Consider the following 17,345-nt stretch of genomic DNA (forward strand, 5'->3'; position numbering starts at 1 on the left):
AGAAATTCTAACTATGGACAGTTTAAGATGCTCTAGGCAATATGACTTAAGGAATTGTTTCAGCTTTGTTAGCAAAGGTTCTGCAATAGCACGATACTCGCTTAAATCACACACTCAGACATTCTCATGCATGAAAAACTTCAGGTAGATGAAAACAGCTTTGTTCTGTGCAAATAATTACCATGCACACTATTAGGATTTGAATGTGGCAAAGTGTATATTCCCATAAACAAACACACTGGTTGTCAAATTTGGTTGGGAACAGCACAAGTAAGTACATTTTCTCTTCAAAGCTTAAATTTATTTTGTTCTGTACTGCAAAAAATTAAGCCATTGTAATTGGGCTGATAAAAGTATGATGAACAGATGTACAGGCTTTGTGGTAATATAAGACCTCCTATTGTGTACTTTTAAACAGTGACAAGATTACAGCTTGTACGAAATATTCACATGACCATTTTTCCATTACTTCCCATTTAGGTCAGTGAAATCCTAGCCTCAGCATATTTCTCCCATAGGAGTGAATATGGCGAAAGAAGTGCTTGATTAAAAATCAGTATTCATCTGTCATAAAACAGTACTCATAAAATTCCATTAATCAGCCTCTGTAATCATCAAACTATAAAAGACAACCTACACAGACAGTTTGAAAAGAAACCGCTCAATGAAATTAGACATCATTTTTGTTTGGCTTCCTCTTTGGAAGTAGGTCTTTAAACTGCTGTGCAAGTGTTTTATGAAATACTTATTCCTACAAGGGCAAAATGGATTAATAGGTCAATTGTTAGGTGTGTACACCTATGGATTGGAAACTGATCTCATATGTGTCTCATATTTTCAAAGACAGCCTCTACAAAGATTGGGCTAAGTGAATGTTTGAAGTAGTTGTGTACTTTCCAGCAAAAAGATAAGAGCAAAAACCATGACTCACTTAAATTGAATCAAGAGGAACTCTCTATTTGAGTAAGGCACAAAGCAGAAACTTGTATCAAAGGGGACAGTACAGAGAAAGCTACCAAGAACAGTACGGACAAATGGCAACACCAGGACAGTAACATTCGGAAGGCACGAACCCTCCACCCAAAATACTGTAGATCTTGCCGGAAATTCGTACCTATTTCTAAGAAATAAAAGTTCTTTAATTTATCTAATGATAAAGATTTTGTTAATTAAAAAAAAAATGGAAGGATTTCCTTGGAACACATTGTTCTTACCTGAAGAAAGATGACACCTTCCTCTCATTCACAAAATCCATAAACAAAGTCAAAAGAGAAATAACCGTTACAATTTTTCAGAGAGTATCCAGTATCCTTCAAAATCCATTTCAGAGAACTTCTTAGCAAGTTTGTCAATTCCAAAGTCACACTGTTGGCTGGGTGTCACCTGGGGTCAAAGTGCTCATGCGGAGACATTGATACAGACAGCTGTAAAGCAGACAGAAGCAGTGGTATGAAATAGTCTTCTCTTTCACAGCTGTAGTAGGACTAACCCATGCCTTGGAATTCACCAACAGAGAAAAAAAAACCCTTTCCTGTGAACAATTGGTGATGTATGTGCTCACAGCGCTGCGCTTCACGACATAAATGAGCCGTAATAATAAACCCAGGGGAAGTCTATCTCGCTCAACAAAGCAGGTTTCTCATTTGAATTAGGTACTTCTCTGAATCCTCTGTAATACTGCTCATGTTTCCTCTAGCGATCTCCATTTCTGACAAATTAAAACCACATGCGCCTGTGCAGGGTCTTTGTGGTGTGTTTCACAAACCACCCAAACAAATGATACAGTAGTCCACAGCAAAATCCCTAGAAATTACTAGAAATTGTCAGAGTTGGAAACACCCTTTCTTAAATAGAGCTACAGTCTTAAGAATGACAGAGTGAAAGAGGAGGGGCATTGACAGGAACAACAGGGCAAAGTGCAGATAGGAATGAAGGAACATTTTAAATGAACATTTGAAATATTAAAATGTTTAATATATATAGACTTTTAAACCGAAAACCCAAGAAGAGTGTGTGAGTTCATAACAACTGTACTTATTAAACAGCATTCACACTTATCAACTATAAACAGTGCTAAAATGAAGCACATATATTGCACAAAAATTAGCTCTAAATTTATGAGCTCTTGTAAAATTGTAATTAAGCTACTAGTGCAAGAAAGACATTAATAGCCACAGCTTCTGAAAATTTTTATTCCTTTATGCAAATCTAGGTTTTGCGTGTTTTCACATTTGGTCAAATAAAATCATATGGCTTAAACTGCTGGCATTGGCCTACATTTCTTGTTTACAGCAGCAAGATTCCAAAAATTAGGGACGGGAATCGAAGAATTAAACGACTCCGATTCCTCTTAACAATTCCTTAACATTTCCAATAAATATTCTTTCTTTTGAAGAAAAAATATTTGGAAATAAGTGCAATTGTTATTGCATTTACTGCCCTCAGCAGTCTGTTGCCAAATTTCAACAGATCAGATATAACAAATCAAATAGGGCTGCAACAACTAATTGATAAAATTGCTAATTATCGATAATGGAATCATAGACAACGAATTTCATTATCGATTAGTTGGATATTTGTGGTAAGCATGGAGAAGCCCAGTCATTGACATCACTTACAGCCCAGTGAAAAATGTGTTGCATGATGAAACTAGGGCTGCACTATTAATCGAAATAATAATCAAGATTACAATTACTGCAGGGGGCCTGGGTAGCTCAGTGGTAAAGACGCTGGCTACCACCCCTGGAGTTCGCTAGCTCGAATCCCAGGGCGTGCTGAGTGACTCCAGCCAGGTCTCCTAAGCAACCAAATTGGCCCGGTTGCTAGGGAGGGTAGAGTCACATGGGGTAACATCCTCGTGATCGCTATAACGTGGTTTGTTCTCGGTGGGGCGCGTGGTGAGTTGAGCGTGGATGCCGCGTTGGGTGGCGTGAAGCCTCCACACGCACTATGTCTCTGTGGCAACGCGCTCAACAAGCCACGTGATAAGATGCGCGGGTTGACGATCTCAGACACGGAGGCAACTGGGATTCGTCCTCCACCACCCGGACTGATGCAAATCACTACGTGACCACGAGGACTTAAAAGCACATTGGGAATTGGCCATTCCAAATTGAAAAAAAAATTAATAAATTTACAATTACTGCTGCTGCAATTAACTAATCGTGAAAAGTGTCATTTATAGCATTCCATTAAGATCTACTCCCATTGAAATAACATTTTTGTAGTTTGGTTGAGCATTGTAACCAATTGCAGACATGTTCGTTGTGTACATAAGACTAACAGTAATAATGCAACAAAACTAGAACATTCCCATTATAATATAACAATATAACAGCGATAATTAAGTAACAAAGTTATATTGTTTTTGGAGTTGTAGCTTACATTAAAAAAAATATGGATTGTAATTTGCTCCACACAAAAAAAGAAAAATGTAAATTCTATTAAATCGAAATATCAGGGGATATTACAATATCAAGGGAAATAATCGACAACTACGATTTTTGTTATAAGGGTCAATGATGTGACATAAGTTTTTTTGTGTCTATATGGTTTAGTTAAATTTAAAAGGGTTAAAATTTGAAAATAAATGTACAAATTACTTGCATACTTTCTTTTATTGAGGACCTAGTCTAAAAGGTTTTAATCAATTTTGAGAGAATATCTGGGGGATGATGGCAAAAATGTCAATGTGGTGTAACCGTAAAACTTTGTACCAAATAATTAAACTTGCTTAAAAAAAGGTGACATTCTCAATAAAACACCCTGTCAACTAGTTTGGCATCATCTTACATTAGAACTATTTAATAGTAAATAAAAGTAATGGAACACCATTGTTCTGAAAATTACAAATAATTTGGGGGATCCTGTCAGTCAAGTCAATTTCCTGAAGTGTCAAGTTGGTGTAACCACCATTCAAGGAGCCATTTTGTTATGTGCAAGAAGACTATGTGACATCACAGAGAAAGACCCCTGATGACCCTAACTGCTGCATAAAAAGATTAGTAACTCTCTTTAAAATATTCGAGAATTTGATAATTTAGGGTTTGTTCAGGTATGCTTGTGTCAAATGGTATGACCCCAGTAAAACATTGATCATTCATCATTATTTTAAAATGAGTAGGCTATTTACTTTACAAATTATGTTTGAAATATTCACACCAAGGCCATGTGCTTGTGTCCATGATAATGCCTGTCAAATCAGATTTTAAATTGAAATGTCAAATGGTGTAACCGGTTACACCATTTGACATTTCAATTTAAAATTCCATGCAAAGGTAACCTTTACCATGGAAAAAAAATATAAGTTTTGCGCACACAAATAGAACCGTTGTTAAAATGTTCATGTCAATATTTTGTTATATTTAACCACTCTAATCGAAATTTATAGACAATTATTGTGCTCTTTTTACATCATATACAAGGTGTGCACCCATGCAGAAACAATGTTTTTCAAATGGCCTAATCACACATGATTCTCCCTCTCTCTCACACACACACACACAATTTTTGAAAACATGTTTTTATTCAGATTTGTTGTTATCAATGTTTTTTCTTTATTGAAATAAAATAAAACACCAAGTTTACTTCACCTTGTTGACTGTCATGCTTGATTTTCAGTGTCAATTTCTTCAACAAACAATGGCCTTTGAATATGGTCCGGTGGTGTAACTGGTTTGTGTCAATTGGCGTAACCAGTATTTTTCATAAAAATATGATAATATACAGGAAAATTAATGTGGAATAAAATTTACTCGTCTATTGCAGTGAAATAATATGTTTATTTTTTATTTTTACATAATTTGTCAAAGATTATTTGGAAAACAGAGGTGCTTTCAGCATATGTCCCGCTCAATATTGCAAAAACGCATACAATTAAAATGTAGAGATAATCCTAATAAAATCTATTTTCATATGATATTTTAAAATAATGTAATTATTTTGATGAGTACTCTCTAGGTGGATAAAATGTGTAATATTTCTCATTCTTTTGTGGTTACACCACTTGACATTTTCAGGCGCATTCAGTGTTACCTTTTGTAAAAAATGGTGCAAATGTCATTTCAAATTACACGAAACCAACACAAATACAAAATGTACATTTGAACAAACCCTATGCATGCTTTTAAAACAAGTTTTTAAAAGATTTTTGAATTGCTCATCTTGCCAACCCTTATTTGTCATTGACCCATAATCCTGCAGCCCTAGATGAAACTCATTTGAAAGACAACAGAGACAAGTTGAAGTGGAACAAACATGACCCAAGTTGTCCAGAGCACTTTATAAACACTTCAAAAGTAGATCATAATAAGCACAGAGTTTAATGAGGACTGGTTGCTGCATCAGGTAGCCTACGTTGACGGACGGCGTGTGCTGTTTGATGCGGGAGAGTTGTTTTTCTCCAGCGCATTACTTACATTTTACTGCTAATTTCTATGTTTTATAATGTATACATGTTGTGAATTCAAAATCAAGCACATATTTCAGCAGATTTCGCAAAACAGTTTGTTTTTACCACAAGCGAGTATCTGTTAAACTTTGATGAGCGTGCTCCCGCATTCGTGTCAATCAAACCGATCGCAATGGAGAAAGGGAGTGCAATCATTTGGATTAAACTATGCAACAACATACCACGATTTCAGTCTCAGTGTAATCAATTGTGCAGCTTTTCATATTTCTAAAGTGTTTTGGTTTCTCCTCATTTAATAGAGTGAGCACCGGGATGAGACTTTTTAGCATGAAAGTAAATCTCCACAGGGTTTAGATGACTGTGTATAATGCCAAATATATGTATAATAATGCCAATGGTCCTGATATTTTAAAGTCCTCCTGATAATGCCAAATGCAATGTCTGATTTCACTAGTAAATTTATACCATGGCAAACATTATTTTACTGGATATGCATACACATATTTTTTTTAAAGAATTGTTTAGAAACATGTAATCAGTGACAATACTATTCTAAAACCTACAATATTTAAAATAATTAATGTATGTAATCAGTGACAGTTTATTAGCATACGTATGTATCTAACGTAATTGCCCTCTTCTGGATTTTTAGTCACACTCTATCCCCGATAAATCATTTTACTCTTTAATGATAAGCACTTTTTGTTAAGTTTTACAAGTAAAGGAAAGGAACTGTTTTGCATATGTCCTGGAAGTAATAATAATAATATTATTAATAATAAATTAAAACATAACGTTCATGATTCAGGCTTTGTTTAAAATTGTGAGTAAAGAATCGTGAATTCAGTACCGTAAATCTAACCAAATCCTTGCGCCCTTTATTATTTCTGTTTTTTATTTTATTTTTTATTGTACTTTGATAAAATACAGGAAATAAAATTTCTGTTTTTATCCGATTAATAGATTCATTGAATGAATAATCGAAGATTAATCGATTATCAAAATAATCGTTAGTTACAGCACTAAAATCCGAGATAAATGTAACAATATTCTTGCAAAAGGCAAGTTTACACAGATATTTCAAGTATTTTTAGAGGCATAAATGCAATCCAATAATGGGCGCTAGCACCAACATATTTAAACTAAAATTCTAAATGAATAAAAACATATTTCATTATTTATTTTAAATTTCACTGATTCTGTTCAAGTAGTTCTAGTCTGTCTGATTTAACTGAGCTGGACTGATACGCAAAATCAATTATTTTGACTTTGGTGTGTTTTTGTAAGGCAGGTCTCAGGTCAGTTCCTCTCGTTTAGTCTCAAAACCCTTGTCAGAATTTACGCCCACCTCTGTACCGAGATTCTGTTGTACCACATTTACACAGCTGTTTCAGTGTATGTAGAGCTTCACACACATGAAAATATAAGCTGCCTGGTTTCAAAAATCCAAAACAGACTTCAGACCCTTGCCTATAGACCAACCCATAAACTCAGTCCTTTAAAGATCATGCAGCATATAAAACAAAAGAAGTAAACTCCACCACTGTACCACAGACTGAGCGCAGTTACAAGCAGTGGCGCCTGCAGCTGTACGGCCATACCAACACACTCTCACGGCGAAATCTTCAGGATTCGTACAACTTTTCTCAATTTGGCTAATTCATATGATATCGTGCGACTGCACTCGTTTGAATTCCTACGACTTTCACTACAGCCAATGATATCGCTAGACATCGTTTCCATCTAATACCCGACAATTACTTGCTTCTGTCACACATAACAGCTTCCTATCATGTTTACACACTCTACTGGTTGGTTAAGTTTAGATAAGGGGTTTGGAAAAGGGCAAAATATTAATAAGTATGTCCTTAACGCCTCATGCGCAGAACTCGCATTAGATATCCAGGAATTTGCACGTGATGAAGTCGTAAGAGTTTATGCGAATAACGTCGTGCGAGACCATACGAAATAGCCAACTCGTAAATAATGTAAAATTTTTCATGAGATTGGGTTGGCCGTACGCAATGTGCGTACCATAAGCGCTCTGACCGAGCTGAGAAATATTTACTCTCAGAATATTTCACCAATCATGAAATGTGTCCCGTATTACTGCTGGCTGTTTAAAAGAATTAGCAATGTCCAATATGCGAATGAATACTTCTTTTGAGTCTGTTCTTTTCAGTTGGCAAAACAGGCTTGCAAAACGTTCTGAATCAATTTGTGATTCAGTACAATTCGTTCAGAGCGCTCTCACACTGAATCATTTGGAGTGGTTTCTCACACAGTAAAACAGTATCGGGATATCTGCGAATACAGCGCTGGATACAGTGTAAATTTACCAACAGTCAACTGAAACAAAAGACTGTCTCTTTGAGAGGTAACTTTGTGAAATTTCAGCTAGTGCTGTGTCATGTGAACAAGGGGCTGTTCAAACTGAAAGTGTTTTTGTGTCCGCTTGCACTGATTTTCAGTTGTTTTCCATGTAAACATTTGCTAGATGGATGTCTTTTGACAACTGCTTCACGTTTCACTGTGTTTTTAGCAACTCTCACGGGAGTGCTGCAATTTTAAACGCTGTGTCATGTTAAAAGAACTTCTTCAACTGATAAAAATGCGTCTCAAGACACCTGCGTTCTACTCTATTCGTTGGGGTGCATTTTGCTTTTTTAGCACGAAAACGCATCTGTCTGAATGGTTACTGGAAGAAATGCTTTAACCAACAGTTACATGAATGCTACTCATACTCGAGAAAATAAATAAATGCTTATCTCAAAATCACCAGAATTGAACGCTTTGGTGTTGTTTTTTCACAACAAAAAAAGAAATCTCATGGGGGTGCATGCCCCCGGACCCCCCCAGATATAAGGTTTATTAGGCAGATTTAGAGGTCTGTAACCCGACCCCGACGGGACCCGAGAACCCGACAGGTTTCGGGTCGGGTTCAGGTTTGTAATTAATGAAAAAATAAACAGGCCTACCAATCTTGATTCGCGCACGCGCTCTCACTTACAGACACACGCGAATGGACGAGTTAGGGACCGTTCACACCGAATGTGTTTTTGTGCATGTCTGTTCTGTTTTTCCATTGTTTAAACACTTGCTGGACGAATGTCTTTGACATTTGCACCGTGTCTTGCACAGGACCAGCACATTTTAAATACTATGTCAAGTTAAAAAGAACTTGTAGAACAAAAATGCATGTTCAAATCAAATCAAATCACTTTATTGTCACACAGCCATATACACAAGTGCAATGGTGTGTGAAATTCTTGTGTGCAGTTCCGATCAACATAGAAGTCGTGACAGTGATGAGACATATACCAATTTACAATAACATCAAATTAACACAACACAATTTAAACATCTGTTATACACATAATTACACTCAACAATATACAAATAATAACATACACTGTACAGTATACAATACGCTGTTTTTTTTTTTATTATTATATGGATACACATTATTCAATAAAAATTAAAAATAAAAATATATATATAAAAAAGTGTGTATTATATATATATATATATATATATATATATATATATATATATATATATATATATATATAGAATGTACAGTATTGACATTCAGGCTGTCGGTTGGTAGTCAGTTGTTAAGAGAGAACATAATATAATAATAATAATATAATTTATAATAGTCCGGTGTAAGATATAAGAGTAAGGGTAATAAAGTGCAGTGCTGATGTATTTTGATCGTGGGAGATCAAGAGTTCAGAAGTCTGATTGCTTGGGGGAAGAAGCTATCATGGAGTCGGCTGGTGCGGGTCCTGATGCTGCGATACCGCCTACCTGATGGTAGCAGTGAGAACAGCCCATGGCTCGGGTGGCTGGAGTCTCTGATGATCCTCCGAGCTTTTTTCACACACCGCCTTGTATATATTTCCTGGAGGGAGGGAAGCTCACCTCCGATGATGTGTCTGGCAGTTCGCACCACCCTTTGCAGTGCTTTGCGGTTGTGGGCAGTGCTATTGCCGTACCAGGCGGAGATACAGCCAGTCAGGATGCTCTCCACAGTGCAGGTGTAGAACCGTGTGAGGATGTGGCGGTTCATTCCAAACTTCCTCAGCCGTCTCAGGAAGAAAAGGCGCTGATGAGCCTTCTTCACAACGGCTTCAGTGTGGACGGACCATGTGAGTTCCTCAGTGATGTGGACACCCAGGAACTTGAAGCTGCTGACTCTCTCCACTGGTGCTCCATTGATGGTGATGGGACTGTGTTCTCTGTCTTTTCTTCTGAAGTCCACCACAAGCTCCTTTGTCTTACTGACGTTGAGGGAGAGGTTGTGCTCCTGACACCAGTGTGTCAGAGTGTGCACCTCCTCTCTGTAGACTGTTTCATCATTGTCAGTGATCAGACCTACCACCGTCGTGTCATCAGCAAACTTAATGATGGCATTGGAGCTATGTGTTGCCACACAGTCATGTGTGTACAAGGAATACAGTAGTGGGCTGAGAACACAGCCCTGCGGGGCTCCAGTGTTGAGGGTCAGTGATGAGGAGATGTTGCTGCCTATTCTAACCACCTGGCGTCTGCTTGACAGGAAGTCCAGGATCCAGCTGCACAGCGAGCTGTTTAAGCCCAGAGCCCGGAGTTTCTCATTTAGCTTGGAGGGCACTATGGTGTTGAATGCTGAGCTGTAGTCTACAAACAGCATTCTCACATAAGTGTTCTTTTTTTCCAGGTAGGAGAGAGCAGTGTGTATTGTAGATGCAATGGCATCATCAGTGGAGCGGTTGTTGCGGTAAGCAAACTGCAGCGGGTCAAGATTGAGTGGCAAGACAGAGCAGATGTAATCTCTGATTAGTCTCTCAAAGCATTTGCTGATGATGGGGGTCAGAGCAACAGAACGCCAGTCATATTAAACAAGTTATTTTTGATTGTTTTGGTACAGGCACAATGGTGGATGTTTTAAAGTATGTGGGGACTACAGACAAAGAGAGGGAAAGGTTGAAAATGTCCGTAAAAACACCAGCCAGCTGGTTCGCGCACGCTCTGATGACGTGGCCCGGAATGCCGTCTGGGCCCGCGGCTTTGCGGATAATCACCCGTCGGAAGGATCGGGTTACATCCGCTACAGAGACGGAGAGTGAACTAACCTCTGTAGCTTCAGCCGCGAGAGCTCTCTCCGCGAGGGCGGTGTTATTTCCCTCAAAACGAGCATAAAAAGTATTTAGCTCATCCGGTAGAGAGGCAGCGGTGTTCATGGCGGAGTTTTTATTCCCTTTGAAGTCCGTGATTATGTTAATTCCCTGCCACATGCTTCTAGAGTTGGTGGTGTTAAACTGTCCTTCAATCTTGCTCCTGTACTGGCGTTTTGCTGTTTTGATAGTTTTTCGGAGGGCATAACTGGCTTGTTTATGCTCCTACACGTTCCCGGAATTAAAAGCGGAGGTCCGCACATTAAGTGCCGCGCGAACATCGCTATTGATCCACGGCTTCTGATTCGGATAGATTCGTACAGTTCTGGTCGGAATCACTTCCTCTACGCACGTTCTGATGAAACACATTACGCTATCAGCGTAAAGCTCGATGTCGTCATCAGAGGCGGACCGGAACATCTCCCAGTCCGTGTGATCAAAACAGTCCTGTAGCGTAGAGTCTGATTGGTCCGACCAGCACTGGATTGTTCTGAGGGTGGGTGCTTCCTGTTTCAATTTCTGCCTGTAAGCGGGCAGAAGCAGAATGGAAGAGTGGTCCGATTTGCCAAATGGTGGGCGGGGGAGGGATTTGTAGCCATCCCGGAATGGAGAGTAGCAATGATCCAAAACCCGGTCCCCTCGTGTGTTGAAACTAATGAGCTGGTGATATTTTGGTGCGACTGATTTTAAACTGGCTTTATTAAAGTCCCCGGTCACAATGAACGCGGCCTCAGGGTGCGCGGTTTCCTGCTCACTTATAATCCCATACAGTTCCTTGAGTGCCCGGTCTGTGTCGGCTTGTGGGGGAATGTACACAGCTGTGATAATGACCGCTGTGAATTCCCTCGGTAGCCAGAATGGTCGACACAGAAGCATAAGAAATTCCAGATCAGGAGAACAGAAAGACTTGATGGAATGTACAGGTGCTGGTCATATAATTAGAATATCATCAAAAAGTTGATTTATTTCACTAATTCCATTCAAAAAGTGAAACTTGTATATTATATTCATTCATTACACGCAGACTGATATATTTTAAATGTTTATTTCTTTTAATTTTGATGATTATAACTGACAACTAAGGAAAATCCCAAATTCAGTATCTCAGAAAATTAGAATATTACTTAAGACCAATACAAAGAAAGGATTTTTAGAAATCTTGGCCAACTGAAAAGTACGAACATGAAAAGTATGAGCATGTACAGCACTCAATACTTAGTTGGGGCTCCTTTTGCCTGAATTACTGCAGCAATGCGGCGTGGCATGGAGTCGATCAGTCTGTGGCACTGCTCAGGTGTTATGAGAGCCCAGGTTGCTCTGATAGTGGCCTTCAGCTCTTCTGCATTGTTGGGTCTGGCATATCGCATCTTCCTCTTCACAATACCCCATAGATTTTCTATGGGGTTAAGGTCAGGCGAGTTTGCTGGCCAATTAAGAACAGGGATACCATGGTCCTTAAACCAGATACTGGTTGCTTTGGCACTGTGTGCGGGTGCCAAGTCCTGTTGGAAAATGAAATCTGCATCTCCATAAAGTTGGTCAGCAGCAGGAAGCATGAAGTGCTCTAAAACTTCCTGGTATACGGCTGCGTTGACCTTGGACCTCAGAAAACACAGTGGACCAACACCAGCAGATGACATGGCACCCCAAACCATCACTGACTGTGGAAACTTTACACTGGACCTCAAGCAACGTGGATTGTGTGCCTCTCCTCTCTTCCTCCAGACTCTGGGACCCTGATTTCCAAAGGAAATGCAAAATTTACTTTCATCAGAGAACATAACTTTGGACCACTCAGCAGCAGTCCAGTCCTTTTTGTCTTTAGCCCAGGCAAGACGCTTCAGATGCTGTCTGTTGTTCAAGAGTGGCTTGACACAAGGAATGCGACAGCTGAAACTCATGTCTTGCATACGTCTGTGCGTAGTGGTTCTCCCCCACATTTTTGAATGGGTTTTGTTTCACAATCCTCTCCAGGGTGCGGTTATCCCTATTGCTTGTACACTTTTTTCTACCACATCTTTTCCTTCCCTTCGCCTCTCTATTAATGTGCTTGGACACAGAGCTCTGTGAACAGCCAGCCTCTTTTGCAATGACCTTTTGTGTCTTGCCCTCCTTGTGCAACGTGTCAATGGTCGTCTTTTGGACAACTGTCAAGTCAGCAGTCTTCCCCATGATTGTGTAGCGTACAGAACTAGACTGAGAGACCATTTAAAGGCCTTTGCAGGTGTTTTGAGTTAATTAGCTGATTAGAGTGTGGCATCAGGTGTCTTCAATATTGAACCTTTTCACAATATTCTAATTTTCTGAGATACTGAATTTGGGATTTTCCATAGTTGTCAGTTATAATCATCAAAATTAAAAGAAATAAACATTTGAAATATATCAGTCTGTGTGTAATGAATGAATATAATATACAAGTTTCACTTCTTGAATGGAATTAGTGAAATAAATCAACTTTTTGATGATATTCTAATTATATGACCAGCACCTGTACATTCCTCTGATCACACCAGGATTTGTTGATCATAAAACATACACCACCTCCCCTAGTTTTACCTGAGAGGTCTTTCGCTCTGTCCGCTCGGTGCACGGAGAACCCCGCAGGTTCAATGGCTGAGTCTGGAATCTCCGCAGACATCCAAGTTTCTGTTAGGCAGATAATGCAGCAGTCCCTCGTCTCTCGTTGGAAGGAGATCCGCGCTTTCAGCTCACAGAGCTTGTTATCCAGAGACTGAACATTTGCCAGTAGAATAGTGGGTAGCGGGGGTCGATTTGCGCAGCGTCTTACTCTGATGAGAACGCCGGCTCTGTTTCCCCTTTTCCTCCTGCGTTTCCGCGGCCGTGCTGCCCAGACAAAGGGCTCCGCTTGCGTGTTTGTAAACAACGGGTCGGCATTGAGGAATGTGAAGTCCGGTTTTCGGTGTGAGATCGCTGAACCAATGTCCAAAAGTGTTTGTCTGTCGTAGACAATAAGGCAGACAACATCCAAGACAAAAAACATAAGAATTGTGAACAAAACAAACAAAACATTGCTATGTTGTGTCGGAGCTCGCAACGCAGCAGCCATACTCGGCGCCATCTTGAGACACCTGCACTCCATTTCATTCTTTGTGCCGTGTCTAAATTGTTTTTAGCGCAGTTGTCACAAAGATTCAACAATCTGAACAAGATCAGGCTGCATAGGAGGGACTGTTGCATTGTTTTATATTATTCCAGATTGTTCTGCACCAAGTGAAGTTTCAGCAAATAAACTGTAAGTCAATGCTTTTTTCCCTTTCTGCTCTTGTGTACTAAGGGGCAGCCGTGCCTTGTTAAAACTATGTATGTTTACTGTTTCAGTACTGTTAAGAATGTTGCCTATATGCTTACATAAAATACAGCTTTACTAGGAGAAGATACTAGAAGAAGAAATTAGATAGTAAGCGATTTCGGGTTCGCCTTAAAATCTGACGGTATCGCTCGGGCCAGGTAGGGCTCGGGTTCGGGTCGGGTTTCATTTTAAGGCCTGTGCAGACCTCTAGGCAGATTTCAGTGTGTACCCTCAGATTAAATCCTGCAGGCGCCCATGGTTACACGCACAGTCTTATGCCGCTTATGTTTAATAAGTCACCAACGTAGGTCATGATTTCTGCCTATGCAATATCCTGACTGCGCTCTGCCTGTAAACACCTTTACCAGGTTATCCAATGTGTTGTGCACACACCTGTTTAAGTTCTGACATCAAAAGCAGACAATAACCCGGTGATTTCAAGTCTTATGTAAAAAGGGTTTTCTGCCGTTATCATATCTTTTGGAAGAAGCTGTTAGATTTTTGGTAGACATCAGCATATTTCTGGGGTAAAGCACTGTCAGAGAGGTGAGTCAATAGTGTAACTAATGAACACATCATTTGGTTAAGCCCACCTCAGCCTCTCTAGTAAGCAGAACAATATCACTTCCTATAGCCTGGCCTCTTAAATGATTCATGCAGAGGGCTGCGTTCACTGAACAAGACCAAAAAGGAGAAGAAAGTCAGACCTTTTGCAATTTGCACACGCAATTCCGATCTTCTGGATCATCTCTTTAACATGCCGAAAGTGTGCTTGAGGACACCACGCATCTGTACTTCATCATTTGACCATTTTGTGATGAATTATTGTTGATATGATCGACAGAAATGTCAAGAAAATGAAGAGGAGCTTGTTATTAAAACAGGTGCGACATCTATGGCGTTAGTTCACAAAAGCCGAAGCGCAGCAGAAAAATTTTATCTGCAAACTGTGCCGCCCGTTTAACCACCTCAAAATGAGGCACGCTACAGAATATCACGAAAGCCAAAAGGTACGATCTATTTTTACGAGCATTTATTTATTTTCAGTTTAGTATTTTTTATTTTTTTTCTCAATAAGTCTTTATTTTTATTTGATATTTATTTTCTGTAAGAAGTGTTTGCATAATTTTGGATATTTTCTGCAAGAAGTGTTATTTTCATTGGACATTTTTAACTTATAACATATTCTTTATTGCATTACTTTTAGAAGAGCAGCTTTGAGAGTTTCTTGATGAAAGTTTATAATAATAATAATAATAATAATAATAATAATAATAATAATGTCAACAACATATCAGAAGGAAATGTGGCATCATGTAAAAATTAAGCATTATTGCAAGGTTGATTTAAAAGTTTTTTTTGTTTTGTTTTTTTTTTACTTTGTCAAGTTTCAAATAAAGAAAAAAATAAGTATAGTTTTCATTTACAATGTATTTAATTCACTGACTGGATTTTCCAAAAATAGGCATTGCAGTATTTTTCCAGGAAAATTACTATACCATGATTAGGGCTGTCGAATTAATGTGTTAATTTAGTGTGATTAATAAATGTAAAAAACAAAGCGTAAAAAAAAAAATAATAATAATGAACACGATTAATCATGCCCCCGATGCGTAGGTAAATTACGTACTAAAAGTCAGGATTTTCCTACCATGCGAGCAATTCAAGCTTGAAGTACATCTGTTTTTACGAGCCCCGTCAATCGGTAGCAGCAGGCCTTAACAAACCTCACAAGAAGCACAGAAACAGATTGAGAACCGCTCACTGAGGAAAAATAACAGAATACAGGAATCTTGATGCGATTTTCAAAGTTAAGTACTTTTATCTTGACACAGCAACCTAAAAATGCGGCGTTAATGACGCTGAATACTAAAGGTCGACCGATAGTGGATTTTGGCGATACCGATAACCAAGGTAGTGGAAAAGGCCGACAACTGATCATTTTTTAAATCAAATTTTCTTAGTCTTTCCTTACTGTGACGGGCACAGACATAGAGGCTACAAGGCCACAGGTGTTGAGGTCACAAACATAATGGTCCTCTTTGGTCCTTTAATATAGAAAAAGCGCTGAATGCAATAATGTTCTGAATAAAGGCTTTAAATGCGATAAAGGCATTCATTTTGATAAAAAATTAATGATAATTTTTGGTTTTAAAAGATACATGTATTTTTAAAGTTCACACAGTACATGACAAACTCTATGTCTGCATTGCTCACAATTTGCCTGTTTCAGTCATCTTTTATTTCTTTTTTGTGCTGTATCAAAGAAAAGACAAATATAATTTGAATTTCTTTTCATCATTGATGTGTCTGTAAAATGACATGACTGTGTCAGCTGGCTAGCAAAAAGGAAAAACACAAAATTATGTACTGCCCTCAAGTTGCCCCTCATTGTTTTTTTTCCTCCCATAGAATCTTAACACAATCTTTTCTTCAAGAATCCTAACGCTGCTCTTTTCCTTACAAAAACAGTTCATATTGACCACTCCTGTCAAGGTCCAAAAAAAAATCATTATAAAAATACCATAAAAGTAGTCCATACAACAAATAATGGTACCTTTAATAGTGCTTTATAGTATTTGTCCTTTATGAAGCTTGGAGTCATGATTCACTGTTGTTTGCCTTGTGTTTCTCCCGTCATCTGTTCCTCCCGGACTACATTTCCCATAATTCCCTGCCCTCATCACTGCCAGCTGTCCTTGATTGTCTTCACCTGTGTTTCATTAACTCATTAGTCTTTGTGTATATAATGCCCTGTTGTTTGCTTGTTCTTTGTCAGCTGTTATGTGTTTTGACCTCCTGTGTATACCTGTTCCCATCGTGGTTGTTCACGTTGTTCCTGTGTTTTCACCATTACTTTGTACTTTATTTTATTAAAGAACTGTTTCGCCACAACTAGATCCAGCTCTCGTGACTTCCTTTCACACGTTACACTTGGCAACTCCTGCTCATTTTTAATTGTTATTCTATGGAATAGAGCTGCTTAAAATATCTATTTTTATGTTCCAAGAAAAAGTAACCGCATATGGGTTTTGAACAACATAAGGGTGAGTAAATGAGTGAAAGTTCATTTTCCATTTTTAGGTGAACTACTTTAACTGGTGGCTCATTTTTTGAGGACATACTCAAAATAAAATGGTTTCTTTTAAAAGTAGACTCTTAGGAGATGCTGTTCAAAATTCAGAATTAAGTACATGAAGAAATTTAGAAAATCTTAAAATTGATTTTAAATTATTACCTAATAATATTTGCATTAAGAATATATTCTACTGTCCTTGACAAAACCTAAAAGCACAATATAAGTCACAGGTCTTACCATGCTCTAGTTCTAATCTGAGGGTGGTAACGCTCTACTTTGTGTTTTAGAGATCATTTTCTTATGTCAAGTGAATTTTCTAAAAAACTACTTCAAAAGCCTGCCAGATTACCACATTCATTCAATTCCTTTACAATATACACACAT

At 38.5% G+C, this 17,345-nt stretch overlaps 1 protein-coding gene across 4 annotated transcripts in view; it reads right to left on the reverse strand.

Moving 5' to 3' along the window:
* LOC127449642 (ecotropic viral integration site 5 protein homolog) overlaps positions 1-17,345 on the reverse strand; it is a 90,124-nt gene that overhangs the window by 53,597 nt on the left and 19,182 nt on the right. Inside the window, exon 1 of one of the 4 annotated variants that reach the window (XM_051713176.1) lies at positions 1,215-1,797. The exons of the other annotated variants lie outside the window; for them this stretch is intronic. The gene's annotated coding sequence lies outside the window, so the exon portion shown is untranslated. Of the gene's footprint in view, positions 1-1,214; positions 1,798-17,345 lie in introns of those variants that run through there. 4 annotated transcript variants of the gene reach the window in all.

Source organism: Myxocyprinus asiaticus, chromosome 12 (assembly GCF_019703515.2).
Source record: "Myxocyprinus asiaticus isolate MX2 ecotype Aquarium Trade chromosome 12, UBuf_Myxa_2, whole genome shotgun sequence".
NCBI lineage: Eukaryota > Metazoa > Chordata > Actinopteri > Cypriniformes > Catostomidae > Myxocyprinus > Myxocyprinus asiaticus.